The following is a 24,277-nucleotide window of genomic DNA, read 5'->3' on the forward strand; positions in this document are numbered from 1 at the left end:
CAGCTGGGAGACGTGCCAGTCAACTTGCAACCACTTCGGGCAGTTGTGAGCTGCATTGTGAGACCCTGGAAGAAATGGGAAAGTCATTTCCCACCACTGTAGGCAGTGGTCAGCTAGAGTGTGAGTGATGCCAGAAGGTTTTGCAGTGTTCATTAATGCCATGAGAGGTGGTGATGATCTGCAGTGTGAGACAGTTAATGATGTGGCTTTGCAAAATGTGGCCACTAGAGGCAGTGTGGAGGTGCAGCGTGAAACCTTGGTAGAAGTGCAGTGACAGTCCCATCACTGGAGGGGGTGGTCAGTTGCAGTGTGAGGGATGCCTGATGGCTTTGCAGTGCTGTTTACAGCCACTAGTGGCAGTGCAAGGCCATGGATGGCATGGCTATGCACCTTGTCTCCACTGGAGGCAATGCTGAGCTGCAGTTCGAGGCACTAAAAGGAGTGCCAGTGAAGTGTCCCACCACTGAAGCTAGTGGTCAGTTGCCGTTTGGGGCATACCAGAAGGCTTTGCCGTGCTCTTTACTGTCATTAGAGGCAGTGGTGAGAAAGAGTGGGAGACCATAGGTAGCATGGCTTTGCAACTTGTTGCTACTGGAGTGGCCACTCAGGTTCCTACCACTCGAGGCAGTGGTGAACTGCAGTGAGAATTCCTGGAAGAAGTTGCCAGGTCAGTTCCTGCCACTGGAGACAACAGTGAACTGCAATTCAAAATGCTGCAAGGAGTGGCAATCTAGTTACCTAGCACTGGAAGCAGTGGTGGGCTGCACAGTGAGATGCTGGAAAAGGAAGTTGTGCTGATTTTTGCTACTGGAGGCAGAGGTCAGCTGCCTGTTGCTAGGGATGCCAGGATGCTTTGCAGTATCATTTATGGCCAAAGATGCAGTGTTGATATGCAGTGGGAGTCCGTGCCTGGCATTGCTGTACACATTGTCTCCACTGGAGGCAGTGGCTAAGCTGCAGGGTGAGATGCTGCAAGGAGTGGCAGTGTAGTTTCCTGCAATTAGAGGCAGTGGTGAGCTCCAGTGGGAGACACTGGAAGAAGTGGTAGTGTTGGTTCCTGCTACTGGAGGCAGAGATCAGCTGTAGTGGGAGGGACACCTGAAGATTTTGCAGTGCTTCTTATGGCCACTAGAGTCAATGTTGACATGCAGTGTGTTGAGCTACAGTGTGAGACCCTAAAAGAGTGGCAATGCAGTTTCCTATCATTGGAAGCAGTAGTGAGCTGCAGTTTAAGGTGCTGCAAGGCCTGGTAGTGAAGTTTGTTTTTTTTTTTTTTTTTAACCACTGATGGCAGTGGTGGGCTGCAGGGCAAGACCCTAGGAGAGGCAGTGTCCATTCCCACCACTGGATACAGGGGTCAGCAGCAGTGTGAGGGATGTCTGAAGGCTTTGCAGTGCTGCATACAGTCACTAGAGGCAGTGTTGAGATGCAGTTTGAGACCATGAATGGCTCTGCTGAGCAGCTTGTTGCTACTGGAGACAAGGTTGAGCTGCACTTTCAGGCATTGGAAGGAGTGGCAGTCTAGTTACCTAGCACTGGAAGAAGTGGTGAGCTTCAGGACGACGAAGAAGAAACTATGTCTTTTTTTCCTGGAAGAAGAAACCATGTCTTTCTTTCCACTGGAGGCAGTGGTCAGCTGCGGTGTGAGGGATGCCAGAATGCTTTGCAGTGCTGATTACTGCCACTGGAGGCAGTAGACAGTTGCAGTGCCAGCCACTGGAAGGAGTGGCAGTGTTGGTTCCTGCCACTGGAAGTATGAGATCTTAGTCCAAATCTCATGAGAACTCAGGCAGTTCTCGTGAGATTTTTACCCAAATATCATGAGAACTCTTTCCAAATACCATGAGATGAGGACTTATTCCAAATTTCGAGAGATCTCAGTACAAATCCTGAAAGATTTCAGTACAAATCTCATGCGATCTCCATCTGAATCAGGAGTCAAATGTATACATAAGGTCTTATATTTAAGAACAAAATGTGTTAACTTAAATAAGATAAACACTTGAAGATAAGGAGTTAAAAAGAACAGAGCTAACCAAAGCATATAAATTGTAGGCCCTGATATAATTTGAATAAGCAATTTTAAAGGATAAAACGAAACAAAAATATCAAGTAGTGTTTGCCAATAAAATTGAGTAAGAGTGTGTTTTTTAAGACTAGGAAAAGTAGAAAAAGAACAAACAATATTAATAACACACAGAGATAAAATTTTATGATCAGTACAGATTCAAAACTAGTAACAGGATAATGTAGAAAATTATATGCCAAGAAATTGAAAAGTACATACAAATGGAAATTTTTTTGATGAACATGTTTTAAAATAAAAAATATGATTTTGGATTCTATTCCCCACATTATGACAGAATTTATGTGTTCAGAAACATTCTCCAAATGGAGAACACATTAAAAATTTGGATAAAATAAAATTAACTCCTAAATTTATGTGTAAACTAGTAGTAAATTAATTGAAATTCTGACATTATAAAGAATGAGTATAGGAATATTAATAAGCTTTGAAGTCACTTTCACCACTTAGAGAATTTGCACATGTCTGGTGTACTAGACTTTGAAGTTTATGAGGTAAATATTTGAGGAAGACAGAGACAAAGCCTGGTGGTTCTCTAAAATGGTGAGCTATTCAATGTGAGATTCTTCATAAATTCAATACCTCTCTTAAAGAAAATAGCTTTAGAAGTTAAGAAATGGAAAACTATTTTATCCTACATAGTACAAACATAGATATTCCAGCCTAATTTTTCTCAACAGCATTCCAAACCACAAACCTACAATTACATGTATATATCAGTATAATTCACACAACATGCATGGCTCCAAACAACAAACCCCAAATCTGCTCACCAGATTGGCAAAAATGAATGAAGCTTCTTTGCACAATAATTTAATTTAAAAGCAAAACTGAAAGAATTGTCATAGATAAAATAATAAGGAATGTGTTTTAACAGTCAATTTCTACAAAACATACCACAAAACAAAACTTTGTGATGAAAATTACAAGATGAAAATAAGAATAGAATCAGAGCAGATATTACATTATTGAAACTGTAGATAATAGGAATACCATATAGAAAAAAAATCTTTAATATGTCTAAATAAATATGTTAAAGCCAGACTCATAGTCTGATTGGAACTACTATTACTGAAAAAATTGTAACATATTAGGGGTGCCTGCATGGCTCATTTGGTTGAGTGACTTTTGGTTTTGGCTTGGGTCATGACTTCAGTCATGGGATTGAGCCCAAAGTCAGGCTCCTAGCACAGTGGGGCTGGAGAGTCTCTCTCCATCTCCCTCTGCCCTCTGACCCTCTCTCTGCTCATGCTCTCTCTCTCTCTCAAATAAATAAATAAATAAATAAATAAATCTTTATAAGAAATGTGACATTTAAAAGATTATATTCCTCAGGTTGTGGAAGTGCAGGGACCTAAGATGAGAGAAGGTGAGATCTCTGAGATATATGCAAGTAGTAAACATGGACTTCTTCCCAATGGCTCTGTTGAACCAATGCAAGCACAGTAGTTACTGAAGATTCCTTGATACAGGAAATACAAAAATATAAAATCTAGGACACAGTAGATGTGGGGAGTCTAAAATGTTACCTCCATATGAAAAAGGAAACAAATGTGAACAATAATTAAATTTACTGCACAGAAGGAGACAAAATGGAACATATATATCTTCAAGTTGGTGTTAAATAGGAAGAAAACCAATTTCTGTTAAGAATTCATAACCAGGGGTACCTGAGTGGCTCAGGTGGTTAAGAATCTGACTCTTGGTTTCTGCTTCAGTTGTAATCTGAGGGTCATGAGATTGACCCCCATGTTGGGTTACATGCTCAGAGTGCAATCTGCTTAAGGTTCTCTCTCCCTCTGGTCGTTTTCTATCTCCCTCTCCCTCTATCTCTGTCATAAATAAATAAATAAAAAAGGAATTCATGCATAAGAGTGATGTCACCAGGATGGTGACATAGGTAATTTCTGACTTCACTTCCTCTCAAAAGAATGACTCACAACTATTCATGAACAAGATGCCACTTGACAGAATTCTAGAACATAGGAGTGAGGCTGAAGCATCCCCTGAACCACAGAGAACAAGACAGACTTTTAGAGGGGTAAGGGAAAGAGATACATACTGATTGTATTGCCCCTCCCCCAGGCTGGCATGGCACCAAGCACAGGGATTTCTTCTGAGCCTACATCTCCAGTGGGAAAAGAGAGCCCAGGGGTGGAATCCGGCCCCTCCAGTGTTGCAGGCACTTTGTGAGGGCCTCTTTTCTGGTCTGGTCTCACAGGAATAGCAGGGGAATCTTCAGGTCAAAACTGGGACTCTGTGACAGAGAAGGGAGAGGGGCTTCCAACAACTTGCACTCAGGTATTGGCAGACTGAGTTCCTGCCTGCAGAGCCTAAATAGTAGTTCCAATCAGTAGCTTTGCTCCCCTGCAGAACCAGTCAGTAGTGCAGTGTGACCAGGGGTGCAGGTCTGCCTGATTCAGGTCCTTGAATGAGCAGTTTGCTGGTCTGGAACCTAGTCTGCCCATGCCCAGGTAGGGGACCTGAGTCATAGAGCCATCTGGTCTGGGGCATGGCTCCCAGTCCCTGGTAAATATGAGAGCTGAAAGCTGTTGAAATACCTGAAAGCTGTGTAACTCAGCCAGTCTGGAGCCAAGAGGTGGAAGGGCAGAGTTGATCACCCTCAGAGCAAACTCTATGGCCCTTTTTGACCAGGGAAAGTGGGGCACAGTTCAGCTTGAGCTAAGACCACAAGCAAAGAACCTTAGCAGCCTTGGAGTTGCTTCTCTTGCTGCACATGTGCAGAAAAACTAATCTGTAGACCAACTCATTGCTGAATATAGCCTTCAGCTTGCCTGCCTAGGGAACCTAACCAGAGTATATATGAGAAGCTGTATAGCCCAGCCATCAGCCCTGCTTACAGTGACACTTAACAGAGAGCACAGCCTGTGGCTTTCTCTTTCAGCAGAGCAAAACTCGTGGCCTCATCTGACCAGGGAACTCAGGGCACACTCCTGCCTGATTCAGGTCCCTAAACAACAAGTAGTGTAGGTCCTGTTTTATCCTGCTACCTTGCCAGACCCAGGAAGTTAAGTTATAGCTCCACCTATTGCTAAATACAGTACCCAGTCCTGATATACAAATGCAGACAACTATAGCCATAGGTGGGCAGGCAAGCAAGCCAGCAGTCCAATCCAGCTATTATAAGTCAATGGCACAATCACACCCAAACTGAGCTTGCCCCAAAATAGACCTTAATAGCAGGCCCCACCTGTTCAAGAATATTACCAGCAGACATGTCTAAACACCCAAACTGAGCTTCAAAAGTAAAGGACTATCTCTGCAGAAGCAAACCTGTAAATTCTGGAAGAGGAGCCCACTTTCTCAAATGCCCAGATGCCAACATAAGGAATCAAGGATCACAAAAAAACAGGGAAACAGGACACCACCAAATGCAACTAATAAAGCTCTAATAACTGACCCCACAGAAATAGAGATTTATGATCTGTCAGACAAAAAGTTCAGAGTAAGTTTAGTGAACTACAAGAACACAAAGAGACAACTAAATGAAATGAAGGAAATAATACATAAACAAAACAAAAAGTTCAACAAAGAAATAGAAACCATTAAAAAATCCCAGAAATTCTAAAGTTGAAAAATACAATAACTGAGCTGAAGAATTCAACAGAGAGCTTCAAAAGCAGACTGAAACCATGTCCTGGAAGAGAAGACATTTGAAAGTATCCAGACAGGGAAAAAGAATGAAAAGAATGAAAAAGAGTGAAGAAAGCCTATGGGATTTATAAGACACGATAAAAACAAACAAAACAAAACAAAACCCCAACAATATCTGCATTATGGAAACTCTAGTAAGATAAGAGAAGGATAAAGGGATAGAAAATATATTTAAAGCAATTGAACTTCCCAAGTCTGGGGAGAGAAACAGACATCAAAATCCATGAGGCCCAAATAGGCTGAACCTGAATATGGCTACCCAGAAACACATTAGAACTAGATTTTCAAAAGCCAAATATAAGAAATTTTGAAGGAAAAGGAAAAAGGAGAGAAATTACATTTAAGGAAATCCCCAGGATATGATAGATGAATATTTCCAACAGAAACTTCTCAAACTAGGAGAGAAAGGGATGACACATTCAAAATGTGGAAACAAAAAACCTGTCAGTCAAGAACTCTACACTCAGTGAAGTAGTCCTTCAGAAATGAAAAGGGATAAAAACGTTCTCAAACAAACCAAAGTGAGGGAATTCAACACTGTGAGACCTGTCTTACAAGAAATGTTAAGGGAGTTCTTTGAGTGGAAGAAAATGATGTTAATTAACTTCATAAAAACATCAGGCGATAGTGTAGAACTCCTTGGTAATGGTAAACATGTAGTCAAAGTTAAAATCTACAACATGAAAATGATGTTGTATAATTCACTTATAACTCCAGTTTAAAACTTAGAAGAAAATAGCAAAAAAAAAAAAAAAGCCATAACAACAATAATCTGTTATTAGCTATACAACATAAGAGATACATAAATTTTACCATCAATAATCTAAAATTTGAGGGGAAAGAGAAGTAGAAGTGTAAAGCTTAGGGATTCTATTAAAATTTAGTCATTATTATTTTATTATTTTATTTTATTTTATTGAAACTTTATTTAGTTTTTAATGTTAAGCAGCAATTGTCCATTTTATTAATTTTAATATATTTAACAAATGTTTTCAGAGTGTCATAACACACTATTCCAGACACCATTTATCTACTGAATTAGGAGTAGATGACCCATGTTTCAGTGACATTTCAGTCTGATAAATCCTGAATAATAAATCATTTATTCGTATGTGTAAGCTTAAATATTTCTTCTCATAAAAGAATGGCAATATCATCTGGTTGGATGGGCCTAATGAGCTAATATATGTGAAGGGGTAATGTTGTGCCGCCCTCAAGAGAAGTAAGTTGTAACTGACAGGTTTTTGAGTGTGTACTACTTCTCTGGCTTCCCTACTCCAAGAACAAGTATTCTGATGTAATCAATATATCTGATATTCACTCCTTAACTTGCAACATTTTGAAGAGAACAAAGGACATGAAAATAAATAATTCCCAGAATGAGAAGTTGTTATTAGTTTAAAATAGGGTGCATAATTTCAGGATACCTTATGTAAGACTCAGGGTAAGCACAAAATAATTACCTGTAGTAATTATACACACACACACACACACACCATGATAAAGATGTCAAGTACAGTGATACCTAAAGACATCAAAACAAAACAAAACAAAACAGAACACAAAAAGATAGTAGGTTAAGAAACAAAGAACAATGGATCTACAAAACAACCAGAAAATAAATTAATAAAATAGCAATAATAAGTCCTTACCTATTAATTATCTTAAATATAAACAAATAATTCTCCATTCAAATACATAGAACAGCTGACGTTTAAAAGAAAGATCTAACGACATGCCGCCTAAAAGAGACTCATTTTAGTTTTAAAGGCACACACAGGGGGGTGCCTGGGTGGCTCAGTAAGTTAAAACTCTGCCTTCGGCTCAGGTCATGGTCTCAGGGTCCTGGGATCGAGCGCGACATCGGGCTCTCTGCTCAGCGGGGAGCCTGCTTTCTGCCTACTTATGCTCTCTCTCTCTCTCTAAAAAAAGAAAAAATAAATAAAAACACACACGGACTGAGAGTGAAGGGATGGAAAAAATGTATTTCTAGCAAATGGCAACAACCAAAAAAAAAATAAAAAAGAAAAGAAAAAAAGAAAGTATAGGTAGCTCTACTTATATAAGACAAAATAGACTTTAAAATAAAATAATAAAGAGGTACAGAAGGCTACTATATAATGATAAAAGGATCAACACATCAAGAATATGTGACAATTGTAAATATTTATGTACCCCAAATTGGAGCATCTAAATATATAAAGCAAACCATAACAGAACTAAAAAGGAAAAATAAACAGCAGTACAATAATAGTTGGGGACTTTAATACTCCACTCAACAATGGATACATCATCCAGACAGAATCAATAAAGAAACAGCAGATTTGGACAACACTGTAGAATAAACAGACCCAACAGATGTACAAAATACTCTGAGAACAGTACAATACACATTCTTCTCAAGTACACATGAAACATTTCCTAGGATAGACCTTAGGTTTGGTCATGAAACAAGTTTTAACAAATCCAAGAAAATTAAGATCTAGCAATTAACCTTAGTGACCACAGTGGCATTACACTAGAAGTCCATTACAAGAGGAAAACTAAAATTCACAAATGCATGGAAATGGAAGAGTTTTCTGAATGACCAATGAATCAGAGAACCAAGAGAGTTAGTTATTTGAAAAGATTACCAAAATTGATAAACCTTTATCTAAAATAACCTAGGGGAAAAAAAGAGGAATCAAATCAATAAAATTGTAAATGAGAAACTGACATGCAATAGATATCACAGAAATACAAACGGTCTATAAGAGTCTGCTAGGAAGAACTGTACATCAACACAGTGGAAAATCTAGGAATAGAAAAATTCTTAGAAACATACAACCTACCAAGATGAATCAGGAAGCAATAGAAAATCTGACTGAACAATTGATAGAAAGGAGATTGAATTGGTAATCAATAATCTCTCCAAAAAGAAAAACTCAGGACCAAATGGCCTCACTGGTGAATTTTACCAAATATTTAAACAAGATTTAATTTTAATCTTTCTCATATTCTCAAAAAAATAATTAAGGGTAGGGAAAACTCTCACACTCATTTTCTGAGACAAGAATTACTTTGATAACAAAGCCAGAAAAGGATATCACCAGAAAACAAACCATACATCAACATCCCTCATGAATACAGATACAAAAGTTCTGCCTGAAATACTAGCAAACCAAATTCAGCAGCATGTGAAAGGATCATTCGCCATTACCAAGTGGGATTTAAACCTGGAATGCAAGGATGATTCAACACACACAAATCGATCAATATCCTATACCACATGAATAGAAAGAAAGGAAAAAAATCACAAGATATTTCCAACACAAAAAATATTTATTTGACAAAATTAAACAGTCATTCATGATAAAAACTCTCAATAATTTGGGTATAGAGGGCATATACCTTGACATAATGAAGGCCATATTTGACAAGCCCATAGTTAAGAGTACACCTGACACCAATATTTTAAGGCTTTTCCTCTAAGATTAGGAACAAGACAAGGGTTCCCATGCACACCACTCCTATTAAACATAGTACTAGAAGACATAGCCAGAGCAATCAGAAAAGAAAAAGAAAGAAAATATAGCCAATTATGGAAAGGAAGAGTAAAATTCTATTTGCAGATGACATGATTTTATGTACAGAAAATCCTGAAGACTCTACCAAAATATTACTAAATATAATGAATAAATTCAGTAAAGTTGTAGGATACAGAACATAAAAAATTAGTAACATTTCTATACACTAACAACAAATTATCTGAAAAAAATTTTTAAAAAGATCTCCTTTATAATAGCATCCAAACCAATGAAATACTCAGGATTAAGTTTAGTTAAGAGGTGAAATTTCTCTACCCTTCAAACTATAAAATGTTGGTGAAAAAAAAAAAAAAGAGAGAGAGAGGATACAAATAAAGGGAAAGTTATTCTGTGTTCATAGATTGGAGGAATTAATATTGTTAAAACATCAGTACTACCAAAATCCATCTATGGATTCAACATAATCACTATCAAGACTCCAATAGCATTTCTTACAGAAGTAAAAAAAAAACAAAAAAACAAACCTTAAAATATATATATGGAACCATGAACTGACCCTGAATAAACAGCAATCCTGAGAAAAGAGTGGGAGGCATTATACTTTCTGATTTCAAGCTATATTACAAAGCTTTATCAATCAAAAGAATATGATATTGGCATCAAAACAGACAACAAAATGAAAAGAAAACCTATGGAATGGGAAAAATGGGCATATTATATATCTGATAAGGGATTAATATCCAATATATATAAAGAACTCATACAATGCACAGTAAAAAATACCAAGTAATCAAACTAAAAAATTGGCAAAGGACCTGAATAGACATTTTCCCCCAAAATTATCAATGAATCACCAACAGGTACGTGAAAAGTTGAAAAGTTGCTGGGCTTCACTAGTTATTAGGGAAATGCAAGTCAGAACTGTAATGAGATTCACTTGACACCTACAGGAGTGCCATCACCCATTGACAAGAACAATAAGACTGCTTATAAGGAGGCTGTTAATGACAGTGTCGTGTTGGCATTACCACATCCCCACTGGACTTCTGATGTCTGCAACATCTGCCAAAATCAGAAGAGCCGAAGTTTAGTACCAGCCTCCTCCTTACCCTGTTAACAAGACTTGCTTTTCCCAAATCATATTTAAGCCAAACTTTTATTTTTTTTATTTTTTAACCTCTTTTTAAAAAAAAATTATTATTTTTTATTTTTTATAAACAAATAATATATTTTTATCCCCAGGTGTTCAGGTCTGTGAATCGCCTGGTTTACACACTTCACAGCATGCACCAAAGCACATACCCTCCCCAATGTCCATAACCCCACCCCCCTTCTCTCAACCCCCTCCCCCCAGCAACCCTCAGTTTGTTTTGTGAGATTAAGAATCACTTATGGTTTGTCTCCCTCCCAATCCCATCTTGTTTCATTGATCCTTCTCCTACCCACTTAAGCCCCCATGTTGCACCACCACTTCCTCTTATCAGGGAGATCATATGATAAGCCAAACTTTTAATCTAAGAGTTTGGTGGTGAACAATTTTAATTATGCAGGAGATGTCCTGTGTTTGCCTATGTTGCTTCAGCTCATTCCTCCTGATGAACCCAGTCCCTGGGAGCCATGTGGAAAAGGGACAGACGTTTGATACAGCCCAGCTTTTTAGACAGAGGAGTGTGTTTTATCTCAGTCATCCGCCTGAGCAGCCTGTGGACAGCAGGAGCCAATGGCAGCCAAAGGTACTTCTCTTGACCGGTTCTCTTAGGTTACATGTGAAGCGCAGATCCACCAGGGCCTAGCACCCTCTTGGTGGCAGAGTCTGAAAGGGAATCAAGCCTTCCTGCCTGGGGACCAGAGCTCTAACGGCAATACCCAGGGTGCCCCTACCCCCCAAACAACTCTCCAAAGCCCATTGCCCTGGCATTTCAGAAAAGATGCCTGCCTTCGTTTGGGCTTACTGAGAAGCCCCTGTGTGGTTGTAGAATAACCGGGTATGTGTGTAAGGGCTCCAGACAGTCCCAAGTGCTCTGAATTTGGATCTCACCAGCCTGTTTACATCACCAGACCTCACATCCCTCAGGAGCAGCTGCGTTGGATACGCTGCCTGAGGGCCCCATTGCCCCCTCTCGGTGTTACTCAGAGCGGGATGCTTAACTGCAGAGCCTGGAGCTGATGGTTCTCAGGTCTGGGCCGAAGGGGTGTCCTGTAATTTCAGATGCTCTTGTTGCTAAAGCCCACAAACCCTTCTTTGACTCCTGTGGGAACTCAACAAACAACTTACCTCGGGTTTTAGAAATAAGATTACCCCAAACTGTCAGAAATTATGTTTTGATTTCATTTTGCCCAGAACACTCCATCATCTACGTGCTCCGCTTTTAGGGAAACAAACTGGCGATGTGAAACAGGTTGTCCGGAAGAGGGAGCCCAAACCTCAAAAGATGCAAAAAGATCACTGAACAGTGTAACAATGTAGGGAGCGCGGAAGCCCAGAGCGAAGCCTCCCACCCGCCCTTCTGTGCGGGTACTAAGTGCTGGAAGACAGGGTCGTTGCCTGGAGGAGGCTGAAGGTCCTCCTGGCCTAGGAAAGAGAGCGTCCCGTGCTGGAAAGAGAGAGCTGACCTCCAAACAAGCCGGAATGCAGGCGAATCTATTAGAGAGGGCACGGATTGCATGGAGCACTGGGTGCGGTGCAAAAACAATGAATACTGTTACGCTGAAAAGAAATGAAAAATTAAAAATAAATAAATAAAAGCAATACAAATGCAATTTTATACAACTTACGCTTAAGTGGGGTTTTCTTGTAGGTGGGGTATGTTCACTGACAGGTAATAGCTTACTGAGTATCTTCTAATATTCTGATTTTGTGTTGTTGTGTTATTATTTTTGTTCCAGGATCCCAAGCGAGGAGTTTATATCTGGGCCCACATAAACAGGCAGGCACATAAAGCACCATTTAAAAGATAAATTATGATGACTAAATTGTCCAAAAAAGAAGAATTCATTTTTGGAGAAAATAATCTCATAATCTAATTTTTAGTTTTGATATATCCCTTCTTTGTATTACCAAATTACAGCACGTTATCTTTCTTATAAAATAAATTTGTTCATTTTCTACTATTTGTGACTAGAAAATACACTTGTACAAAACTCAAACAGAAATAATGTGAAAGCCTGACGATTCACAGAGCTGTACCGCTAGGGCAAATAATGCATTATATGTTAATAAAAATAATTAATAAAAAAGAAATAATAATAAATGATAGATAATACATAATCAGTAAATGCACGTTCATTTTCAGCACCCCTCATGGCGATGAACTGTATGTCACATTTACCTTGCTTTCCAAACACATATGTACACACTGTATCGGACTACTTGCAGTCTACTTTCGGTACTTAACACCACATGCCTGTTTTATGGATTAACATAATTCAGCTATTTTACCGATGCATACAAGATATTCTGTGGTCTGGGTATATCATATTTATTTAATCAATTCCCACTTTACAGACATGAGGTCAGCTGCTCTAGGAAGCAGGCATGTGTGTAATGAACAGAGCTTGCTCTACATTCTCTGGGGGCTGAATTTTGCCTGGGGTGTGTGCAGGGTTTTGAGAGGATGCAGTGAATGAAGAAGGCAATCAGCAGTGGAGAGATCTAGGGAGATTGAGCAGGGGTTATCCTGGAGACTGTTGTGGGAAGGGAAGAAGGAGGTGGGAGGATTTCGAAAAATCACAGAAAATATGTTGCTCCCCAGCAAAGTTGTGTTCGGCCACCGACAAGGTGGAAATTCTACTTGGGAGGTGTGGCCACTATGAAACTGGGATGCCATCTACGTCTGTGTAGCTCCTTTTTGGAAAGTTTCAATGATTCTGCAAAATGGGACATAATTCTTGGGGTTCTCCTTACCTTGTAAAAGCAAACTTGAGAACCTTATTTTTATAGATTTTGCCTTATTTTACAGGTTTTAAAAAAAAATTTGTTTTAATTAGCCCATTTCAGACCAGAGATAGCTAGCTAGAAGGCACTGTATTTAAGAGAATATTCTCCACAGTAAGACTTACAAATATTTACTTAGAGTTGTTTTATTCTAGACACTAACTGGTGTTCTCTAATCTCTAGGTAAAGACCAAGGCCACCTCATCAGCCTACTAACTTTATTTTACCCACACACCCAGTTTGTACGTATGTCCTGACCATAAAGTCCTGACTGATCCCAGAGTCCCTGCTCTGTGACCATCATGTCCATGTTTAAAGTTACAGGGAGAGATCATTTAAAATATCTTCCAGTATTTGAAAAGAATCCAATTATACTTGAACATTCTTCTGTTGATTTGTTTTTCAGTTGTTCTGAAATCCCAGAGAGGGAGGATGTCGGCATGCTCCCATTTCACAGTGGACGGCAGCCCATGGCACAGAGCAGATGAGTCAGAGAAACTTATACTGTGCCTGGCCAACAGTAGAGGTGCGAGGCTATGCCATGTGCCCTCACGTGCATTGGGCTCTGAATATCACACAGATGGTTGTGCGCACTGTTACTGTCTGAACAAGCCATCCCCAAGTCACTGAGTAAACTCTTCAACACAACCAAAGTGTGTTTTTTGCCTATATGTCAGACTGTAACCAGTTAGATGACCAAGTGACCTGATCTTCCTGGAACCTGTTTTCCAAGGGGCCACTCATGGAATCTGTTTCTTTATGTGAAGAAAAAAAATTTATATATCTAAGTTTTCCTCGCTCCTCATTGCTATCTCACACACTCAACTAACTTGTTCTGAGTGAAAATCCAGTGAGCGCAATAGCTGCCTGCTCCTGAGCCCTTCATGTCTGCCCTGAATGTCGACAAAGTGTCCTGCGATGTGTGACATCTACTCCACAGAGACCTCTCTTTTCATAATGTTTATGTTCCAAAGAATGGCTTCCACCTAGAAGGCTGACAGAGGATGGTACTGGACCTGTTGCTTTTAGGGAATCCAATAGAGTCTAAAGCTCCATGGAAGTTTAGGGACTGGTTCCTGGGGGGACCAGCCAACCTGTTTTGTATTTGGAGCTGGAAGACACCAGGAGTGGAGACATGGCATGATTCCAGAGGACCCGAAGTTTGGAGTAGCCATCCTCAACATCCTCATGGGAGCCATGCTCTAACAGCAGCACTGAGCAGGAGTTACCTTGTGTCACCAGACGCGACATTGTGTGCTAAAGGTAGTTGGCTGTGTCTATTTTGTGCATCAGGCACAACCTTAGTTTTGGTAAAATATGAGAGTGAGAGTGAGTAATCATTACCCATGTTATCTGGTTCTATAAAGTCATCTGTCCTGTCACTGGAGCGAATGAAAATGCACCGATTAGGGGCTCACAAAGACAGTCTTAGGACAGCCTTTTCTTTTGTCTGGTGTGTCTTCTTCAGGCTGTACAACGAGTGTATTTGTTGGGTGTCGATGGCCACTGTTCTTCAATGGGGAGAGTGGTGACAAGAAATATCATCAACACAACACGGGCCCAGACCTGGGGTTCTGTCACAGAAGATCCCATTGGTCATTTGACAATAGTTCTGAGAGTTAATTTTTAATTTTTTCTTATTATTTTTATTACGTTAGTATTTAAAAATATTTCTGAAATCACAGGAGGACAGCTGTTATCGGACATACTGTCACTGGTTGATCTGCTTGTCCGATGCTTGCGAGTCATCTCAGAGGATGATTGCCTGCCCCTCCAGATTTAATCACTGCGTGGTTTCAGATTTGACTGTGCTTGAGGGTGTGTGGCGGCGTGTGTGCTGCCTGATAGCAATGAGTGGTGCTCACTGTGGCTACTGTGCTCTTGAGCCCAGCTGATTTAGGGCAGAGCCAGGGCAGCTGGGGGGCAGTCAGGAGGAAGGGATCCAACGTGGCACATGCGTGATTTTCTGGTCAATAGTTGCAGAGAATCACAGGAATTATTTTTCTCTGGTGTCTCTGTCTGAAAGCGAATTTTGCGATTTTGCTTTTGTTATTATATTTGTTTTCATTTTTATGTCTATTATTTAAATTGAAGTACAATTAACATGTAGTTTATATCCATTTCAGGTGTACAATATGATTCAATAATTCTATACATTTCTTAGTGCCCATCAGGGTAAGTGTGTCTTTTTTATTTTTAAAGATTATTTATTTATTTATTTGGCAGACAGAGATCACAAGTAGGCAGAGAGAGGGGGGAAGCAGGCTCCCTGCTGAGCAGAGAGCCAGATGCAGACCCACTGAACCACCCAGGTGCCCGAGGATAAGTGTGCTCTTAATTCCCTTTATATTACTCATTCCCCATGAATTTCCTCTCTGACAACCACCAGTTTGTTTTTCTGTATTTGAGTCTTTTTGTTTGTTTGTTTCATTTTTTCTTTATTCATTTATTTTGTTTCTTAAATAATGAATGAATGAAATCATATGTATTTTTGTCTTTCTCTAACTGACTTATTTCCCTTAGCATTATACCTCTATATCTATCCATGTTGTTGCAAATGGCAAGATTCCATTCTTCTTTATGGCTGAGTAATATTGATTTTATATATATCTATACATCTAGATACATATCTCACATCTTTTTCACTTGGGTTGCTTTCTCATCTAAGCAAAGATACTGAGCCCTAACTCTTCTTTGGGTCTTAATTTCCTTATGAAATATTCTGTGCCATGCAAAACATTTTATTAAATAAATTTGCATGCTCTTCTCTTAATCTGTCCTTGATAGTTTAATTTTTAGACCTACCTGGAGACCCTAAAAGGGTTGGCAGAAACTTTCTTCCTATATATCAGCTACTGTTCTATTATTATTAATTATATTATCAACTGAGAATGTACTTTTTGTGATTTAAATTTTATTACTTCAGACTTGTTATGATTTGTAGTCCAGAATGTGGTCTTTCATGTGCATTTGAGATAACTTGGGTTCTATTCTTAGAGGGAATGTTCTGTGAGCATCCATTGCTCAAGCTGGTTCTAAGTGCTGTTCAGTTCACCCATAACATATTTGATTTTCTGACTTTTTTTTTCTATCAATTAGTGAGTGAGGAATACTTAAATCTCTACCTAAACCTATGTTTTTACACCTTTTCTTTGAGATTTATGAGTTTTGCTTATGTGTTTTTAATGGATAAAAATTAAATCATAAAATGTAAAGTGATTTTAAAGCAAAAAATTCAGAGGAATATAGTCCATTCACAGTGTTGTACAACTAATATCTCTGTCTAGTTCAAAAATATTTCTATCACTCAAAAAAGCAATCTCATACCTATTAAGCATTCTCCTATCTCCCTGCTCCTCAGTGCTTAAAGACCATAATTATGTTTTCTGTGTCTGTCTTTACTTATTCTGGATATTTTGCATAAATGGAAGTACACAAAATGTAACTTTTGTGACTCATTTCTTTCACTTAGCTTGATTTCAGTGTTCATTGACATTGCAGAATGGATCAGCACTTGATTACTGATCAATCTCTGCTTGTTACATATTTATTCTGATTTTCGATTTCTTCTTTAGTCAGTCTTGGTAGTGTGTGTTTCTAGCAATTTTTCTATTTCATCTAAGTTATCCAGTGTGTTAGTGTACAGTTGTTCACATTATTCTCTTATAATCATATTTTATTTTTGTAAGTTCAGATGTAATGACCCCATTTTAATTTCCTATTTCAGTTACTTGATGTTTATCTCTTTTTCTTAGTCTAGCTAAAAGGTTTGTCAATTTTGTTGATCCTTTCAAAAGTCAAGTTCTGGTTTCATTAGTCCTTTCTGTTTTCCATCCTGTATTTCATTAATTCCTGCTTATGGTGACTATTTGCATGAAGTATATTTTCCATACTTTCTTTTTTTTTTTTAAAGATTTTATTTATTTATTTGACAGAGAGAAATCACAAGTAGATGGAGAGGCAGGCAGAGAGAGAGAGAGAGAGGGAAGCAGGCTCTCCGCTGAGCAGAGAGCCCAATGCGGGACTCGATCCCAGGACTCTGAGATCATGACCTGAGCCGAAAACAGCGGCTTAACCCACTGAGCCACCCAGGCGCCCTATTTTCCATACTTTCACTTTCAATATATTTGTATCTTTTAATATCAAGTGAATCTATTGTAAGAAGTGCATATTTAATAATTAAAAAATACACTGAGCCAATCCTTAAATTTGATTAATGAATTTAATCTATTTATATTTATATTAATAAAGGACTTAACTCCTGTCATTTTGTTATTTACTTTCTCTATGTCTTTTTCCTTTTCTATACCTCATTTTCTATGATGGCTGTTTTTGGGGGATTTAATTGATTTTTCTTTTTGTAGTGTATCATATTGATTTCCTTCTCATTTCAACTTCTATACATTTTTAGGTAATTTTTAGTGGTTACCACTGGAATTACAATTAACACTATAGACATGAAATGCTCTAATTTGAATTGAATTGATGCCAGTTTAGTTTCAACAGATTAAAAAATCTCTGATCCTGTGCTGTCTTCTCCTTTATGTTGTTGTTGTCTAAAATTACATTTTTATACATTGTACACTGATTTAGATATATTTATAATCATTGTTTTATGCATTTGTCTTTTAAATATGTAGGAATTAAAATGAACAATTATAAACTGAAATTGTAAACTAAAAATACAATACTGCTAACTTTTATATTGGCCTACATATTTACCATTACCAGAGCTATTTGTATGGCCTTGACTTACCATTCAGTGTCTTCTCACTTCAGCTTGAAATTGATGGTTGTTGTTCTTATTCACACCAAGAAAAATGCCTTGAATGACCTTGTTTTTGTCTCTGTGCTTGACTGTGGGTCCTTCCTGTGTTATACTTCCTGGAGAGGTGGTCTTTTTGCATCTCTTGCTGCTTTCATCCTCAGTCCTTGGCAGTAGTCCCAGTCTTCACAAATATTCTTTGTCCTTCCACATGGGTAGAGTATCTTTTACTTTCCCCACTTTGTTCCTTTGTTTCCAGTGTGTACCTACTAACATCTGAGACTTATGATTTTGAGGCCTTTCCTCTGGATTATATGGAGCTCTGCATTATATGTCTCAGAGAAGACTAAGTGAGTCCTGTTTCTACTTCAGGCATTTGTCTTTTCCAGTTTTTGAGTTGTTTGCTTGCCATGAAAATACCATTTCTGATGCGGTCAAGAAAGTCACTGATATGGAGTTTGTTCAGGTTTTGTCTTTTAAGAATGGAACAATAGCTTTCTAACTCTATGTCTCTGAGGTGAATGTTCTTTTCTTTTCTTTCTTTCTTTCTTTTTTTTGTCTTTTTTTTCTCTTTTATTTATTTTCAGCATAGCAGTATTCATTATTTTTGCACCACACCCAGTGCTCCATGCAATCCATGCCCTCTCTAATACCTACCACCTGGTTCCCCCAACCTCCCACCCCCTGCCCCTTCAAAACCCTCAGATTGTTTTTCAGAGTCCATAGTCTCTCATGGTTCACCTCCCCTTCCAATTTCCCTCAACTCCCTTCTCCTCTCTAACACCCCATGTCCTTCATGCTATTTGTTATGCTCCACAAATAAATGAAACCATATGATAATTGACTCTCTCTGCTTGGCTTATTTCACTCAGCATAATCTCTCCCAGTCCCGTCCATGTTGCTACAAAAGTTGGTTATTCATCCTTTCTGATGGAGGCATAATACTCCATAGTGTATATGGACCATATCTTCCTTATCCATTCGTCCATTGAAGGGCATCTTGGTTCTTTCCACAGTTTGGCGACCATGGCCATGGCTGCTATGAACATTGGGTTACAGATGGTGAATGTTCTTTTCATTCTCTTGTTTGATTTTCACCATGTGTGGTAGCTAATCCTCATGTTTTGTGCTTCAGTTGAGATGGTTCTATTTTTTGAAGATAGATATATATTTCTGCTTCTTATTCCCTTTCTAAAAATTGTAGTATAGTTGAGACACAACAGTACATTAGTGTCAAATGCACAACATAGAGATTCAACATATAATGTTATGTTATGCTTACACTGTATTATGCTTATTGCAAGTGTAGCTACCACTTGTCACCATATGACGCTATTACAATATCATTGATTATATTACTGATGCTTTACTTTTCATTCTCATGATGTATTCATTCCATAACTGGAAGCCTTCACCCATTTTGCTCATCCTCCTACCCCCTTCCATGTGGCAACCATCGGTTTGTTCTCTGTATTTATAGGATTGATTCTGCTTTCATTCATTTGTTAATTTTTTTGGGATCCCACATATAGTGAACTCATATTTGTCTTCCTATTTGTCTGCTATTTGTTTTTATCTATCTGACTTATTTCATCTAGTATATATCTTCTATGTCCTATTCTCTCTTATATGGAATGCATTTGTGGGAGAAGAGGCAGTATCATCTTACTCTATCACTTTATGTATTTATTTATTTAAAATTTCCTCCTTTTTATTCATCAGAGAAAAAAGTTACCACAATTGAAACTAAGCCTGTCTCAATAACATTAGCATGTACAAACATATACCCAACAATGCTGCTAACTTATTATGGCAAATTCAGTAATCAAAAGATCCAGGAAAAAGAGAAAACTCAAACATTTTCTTTGTTATCATTTCCTTAATGATAGCTCAAGAACCTATGATTTCTCTCATAAAACTCTAAGAGCACATCAGGTAGGTCCAGGAAATATTTTAGCCCAAGGAAGCTTTTTTTTTTTTTTTTTTTTAAGATTTTATTTATTTATCGGGGGTGGGGAGAGCGAGCACAGGCAGACAGAATGGCAGACAGAATGGCAGGCAGAGGCAGAGGGAGAAGCAGGCTCCCCGCTGAGCAAGGAGCCCGATGTGGGACTCGATCCCAGGACGCCGGGATCATGACCTGAGCCGAAGGCAGCTGCTTAACCAACTGAGCCACCCAGGCGTCCCCAAGGAAGCTTTTAATGTAGAATATTATTACTTTAGATATTAGAAGATATTCAGATATATTATTAATCTGAAAATTCATTATTTGCAACAAGCCTCTATGCCTTACAGAATTATTTTTTATAAACAACTATTACTTAGATTAAAATTTTTACATTTGAAAATGCAGACTTTTTATTCTCTTTTTTTCTTTCTTTAAATTTCTTTTAAGTGTTCCAGAATTCATTGTTTATGCACCACGCCCAGTGCTCCATGCAATATGTGCACTTCGTAATACCCACCACCCCTCCAAAGTCCTCAGATTGTTTTTCAGAGTCCACAGTCTCTCGTGGTTCATCTCCCCCTCCAATTTCCCCCAAACTCCCTTCTCTCTCCATCTCCCCATGTCCTCTGTGTTATTCCTTATGCTCCACATATTTGTGGAGTGAAACCATATGGTAATTGACTCTCTCTGCTTGACTTATTTCCCTCAGCATAATCTCCTCCAGTCCTGTCGATGTTGATACAAAAGTTGGGTATTCATCATTTCTGATGGAGGCATAATACTCCATTGTATATATGGACCACATCTTCCTTATCCTTTTGTCTGTTGAAGGGCATCTTTGTTCTTTCTACTGTTTGGTGACTGTGACCAATGCTGCTATGAACATTGGAGTACAGATGGCCCTTCTGTTCACTACATCTGCATCTTTGGGGTAAATACCCAATAGTGCAATTGCAGGGTTATAGGGTAGCTCTAGTTTTAATTTTTTGAGGAACATCCACACTGTTTTCCAAAGTGGCTGCACCAACTTGCATTCCCACCAACAGTGTAAGAGGGTTCCCCTTTCTCCACATCCTCTTCAACACATGTTGTTAACTGTCTTGTTAATTCTGGCCAATCTAACTGTGTAAGGTGATCTCTTGATGTGGTTTTGACTTGAATGTCTCTGATGGCCAGTGATGATGAACATTTTTTCATTTATCTGATAGCCATTTGTATGTCTTCATTGGAGAAGTGTCTCTTCATGTCTTCTGTCCATCTTTTGACACGATTATCTATTTTGTGTGTGTTGAGTTTGAGGAGTTCATTATGGATCCTTGATATCAGCCGTTTGTCTGTAGTATCATTTGCAAATATCTTCTTCCATTCTATGGGGTGCCTCTTTGTTTTGTTGACTCTTTCCTTTGCTGTGGAGAATCTTTTGATCTTGATGAAGTCCCAAAAATTCATTTTCACTTTTGTTTCCTTTGCCTTTGGAGACATATCTGGAAAGAGTTTCTGTGGCCAATGTTGAGGAGGTTACTCCCTATGTTCTCCTCTAGGAATCTGATGGATTCCTGCCTCATGTTGAGGCCTTTTGTCCATTTCGAGTTTATCCTTGTGTGTGGTGTAAGAGAATGGTCGAGTTTCATTCTTCTACACATAGCTGTCTATTTTTCTCAGCACAATTTATTGAAGAGACTGTCTTTTTTCCACTGTATCTTTTTTCCTGCTTTGTCAAAGATTATTTGACTATAGAGTTGAGGGTCCATATCTGAGCTCTCTACTCTGTTCCACTGGTCTATGTGCCTGTTTTAAAAAATAAAAATTAAAAAAAATACAGACTATTGAGAATTTTTTTCTATTACTCCACCACTTTAAAACCAGATTTTAGCATTGTTTTGATGCAAATTTACTTAATCCATTGTGTAGGAACATTAATATATTCTTATTATTAGAAAAGAGAGAGCCTGGTAACAAGACTTAATTTGCTGCCAGAATAAGTTACTACAAATCCTTTGTTTTATGTTATTAAATAAATTATTAAAAAAATAAGTCTTACCTCTGACAAAAGCTTTTACTTTTTACATTCACTCAGAAAATTTGGAAGAAAGTTAGTCGAAGATAATATGGTGGCTTAAGAGGAAAGAAGAAAGGATGAACAATTTACTATTAAACATTAAACTTTTGGGTAAAGTGGGGAGTTGCTAATAATTATTTTTAAAAAGATTTTTATTTATTTGTGAAAGAGAAAATGAATGAGAGAGAGAGAGAAAGAGAGAGAAAGCACAAGCAGGGAGCCCAATGTGGGGCTCTATCCCAGGACACTGATCATAACCTGAGCTGAAGGCAGATGCTTAACTGACTGAGTGACCCAGGTGTCCCTCACCAGTAAATTTTTTTTTAATTTTTTATTTTTTATAAACATATATTTTTATCCCCAGGGGTACAGGTCTGTGTTCACCAGGTTTACACACTTCACAGCACTCACCAAAGCACATACGCTCCCCAATGTCCATAATCCCACCCCCTTCTCCCAAAACCCCTCCCCCCAGCAAACCTCAGTTTGTTTTGTGAGATTAAGAGTCACTTATGGTTTGTCTCCCTCCCAATTCCATCTTGTTTCATTTATTCTTCTCCTACCCACTTAAGCTCCCATGTTGCATCACCACTTCCTCTTATCAGGGAGATCATATGATAGTTGTCTTTCTCTGCTTGACTTATTTCGCTAAGCATGATACGCTCTAGTTCCATCCATGTTGTCGCAAATGGCAAATTTCATTTCTTTTGATGGCTGCATAGTATTCCATTGTGTAAATATAACACATCTTCTTCATACATTCATCTCTTGATGGAAATCTAGGTTCTTTCCATAGTTTGGCTATTGTGGACATTGCTGCTATAAACATTCGGGTGCATGTGCCCCTTTGGATCACTACGTTTGTATCTTTAGGGTAAATACCCAGTAGTGCAATTGCTGGGTCATTGGGCAGTTCTATTTTCAACATTTTGAGGAACCTCCATGCTGTTTTCCAGAGAGGCTGCACCAGCTTGCATTCCCACCAACAGTGTAGGAGGGTTCCCCTTTCTCCACATCCTCGCCAGCATCTGTCATTTCCTGACTTGTTGATTTTAGCCATTCTGACTGGTGTGAGGTGATATCTCATTGTGGTTTTGATTTGTATTTCCCTGATGCCGAGTGATATGGAGCACTTTTTCATGTGTCTGTTGGCCATCTGGATGTCTTCTTTGCAGAAATGTCTGTTCATGTCCTCTGCCCATTTCTTGATTGGATTATTTGTTCTTTGGGTGTTGAGTTTGCTAAGTTCTTTATAGATTCTGGACACTAGTCCTTTATCTGATATGTCGTTTGCAAATATCTTCTCCCATTCTGTCAGTTGTCTTTTGATTTTGTTAACTGTTTCCTTTGCTGTGCAAAAGCTTTTGATCTTGATGAAATCCCAATAGTTGATTTTTCCCTTGCTTCCCTTGCCTTTGGCGTTGTTCCTAGGAAGATGTTGCTGCGCCTGAGGTCAAAGAGGTTGCTGCCTGTGTTTTCTCAAGGATTTTGATGGATTCCTTTCACACATTGAGGTCTTTCATCCATTTTGAGTCTATTTTTTGTGTGTGGTGTAAGGAAATGGTCCAATTTCATTTTTCTGCATGTGGCTGTCCAATTTTCCCAGCACCATTTATTGAAGAGGCTGTCTTTTTTCCATTGGACATTCTTTCCTGCATTGTCGAAGATTAGTTGACTGTAGAGTTGAGGGTCTATTTCTGGACTCTCTATTCTGTTCCATTGATCTATGTGTCTGTTTTTGTGCCAGTACCATGCTGTCTTGATGATGACAGCTTTGTAATAGAGCTTGAAGTCTGGAATTGTGATGCCGCCAACATTGGATTTCTTTTTCAATATTCCTTTGGCTATTCGAGGTCTTTTCTAGTTCCATATAAATTTTAGAATTATTTGTTCCATTTCTTTGAAAAAGATGGATGGTACTTTGATAGGAATTGCATTAAATCTGTAGATTGCTTTAGGTAGCATAGACATTTTCACAATATTTATTCTTCCAATCCAGGAGCATGGAACATTTTTCCATTTCTTTGTGTCTTCCTCAATTTCTTTCATGAGTACTTTATAGTTTTCTGAGTATAGATTCTGTGCCTCTTTGGTTAGGTTTATTCCTAGGTATCTTATGGTTTTGGGTGCAATTGTAAATGGGATTGACTCCTTAATTTCTCTTTCTTCTGTCTTGCTGTTGGTGTAGAGAAATGCAACTGATTTCTGTGCATTGATTTTATATCCTGACACTTTACTGAATTCCTGTATAAGTTCTAGCAGTTTTGGAGTGGAGTCTTTTGG

The 24,277-nt window shown here is 38.5% G+C and overlaps 1 pseudogene across 1 annotated transcript in view; it reads left to right on the top strand.

Moving 5' to 3' along the window:
* The first annotated feature begins 369 nt into the window (after positions 1 to 369).
* Positions 370 to 24,277, top strand: part of LOC309859346 (protein phosphatase PTC7 homolog) — a 45,511-nt pseudogene continuing 21,603 nt past the window's right edge. Inside the window, exon 1 of the transcript in view lies at positions 370 to 475. The product of the transcript in view is annotated as a protein phosphatase PTC7 homolog (transcript). The remainder of the gene's footprint in view (positions 476 to 24,277) is intronic.

Source organism: Mustela nivalis (assembly GCF_964662115.1).
Source record: "Mustela nivalis genome assembly, chromosome: 2".
In the NCBI taxonomy this organism is placed as follows: domain Eukaryota; kingdom Metazoa; phylum Chordata; class Mammalia; order Carnivora; family Mustelidae; genus Mustela; species Mustela nivalis.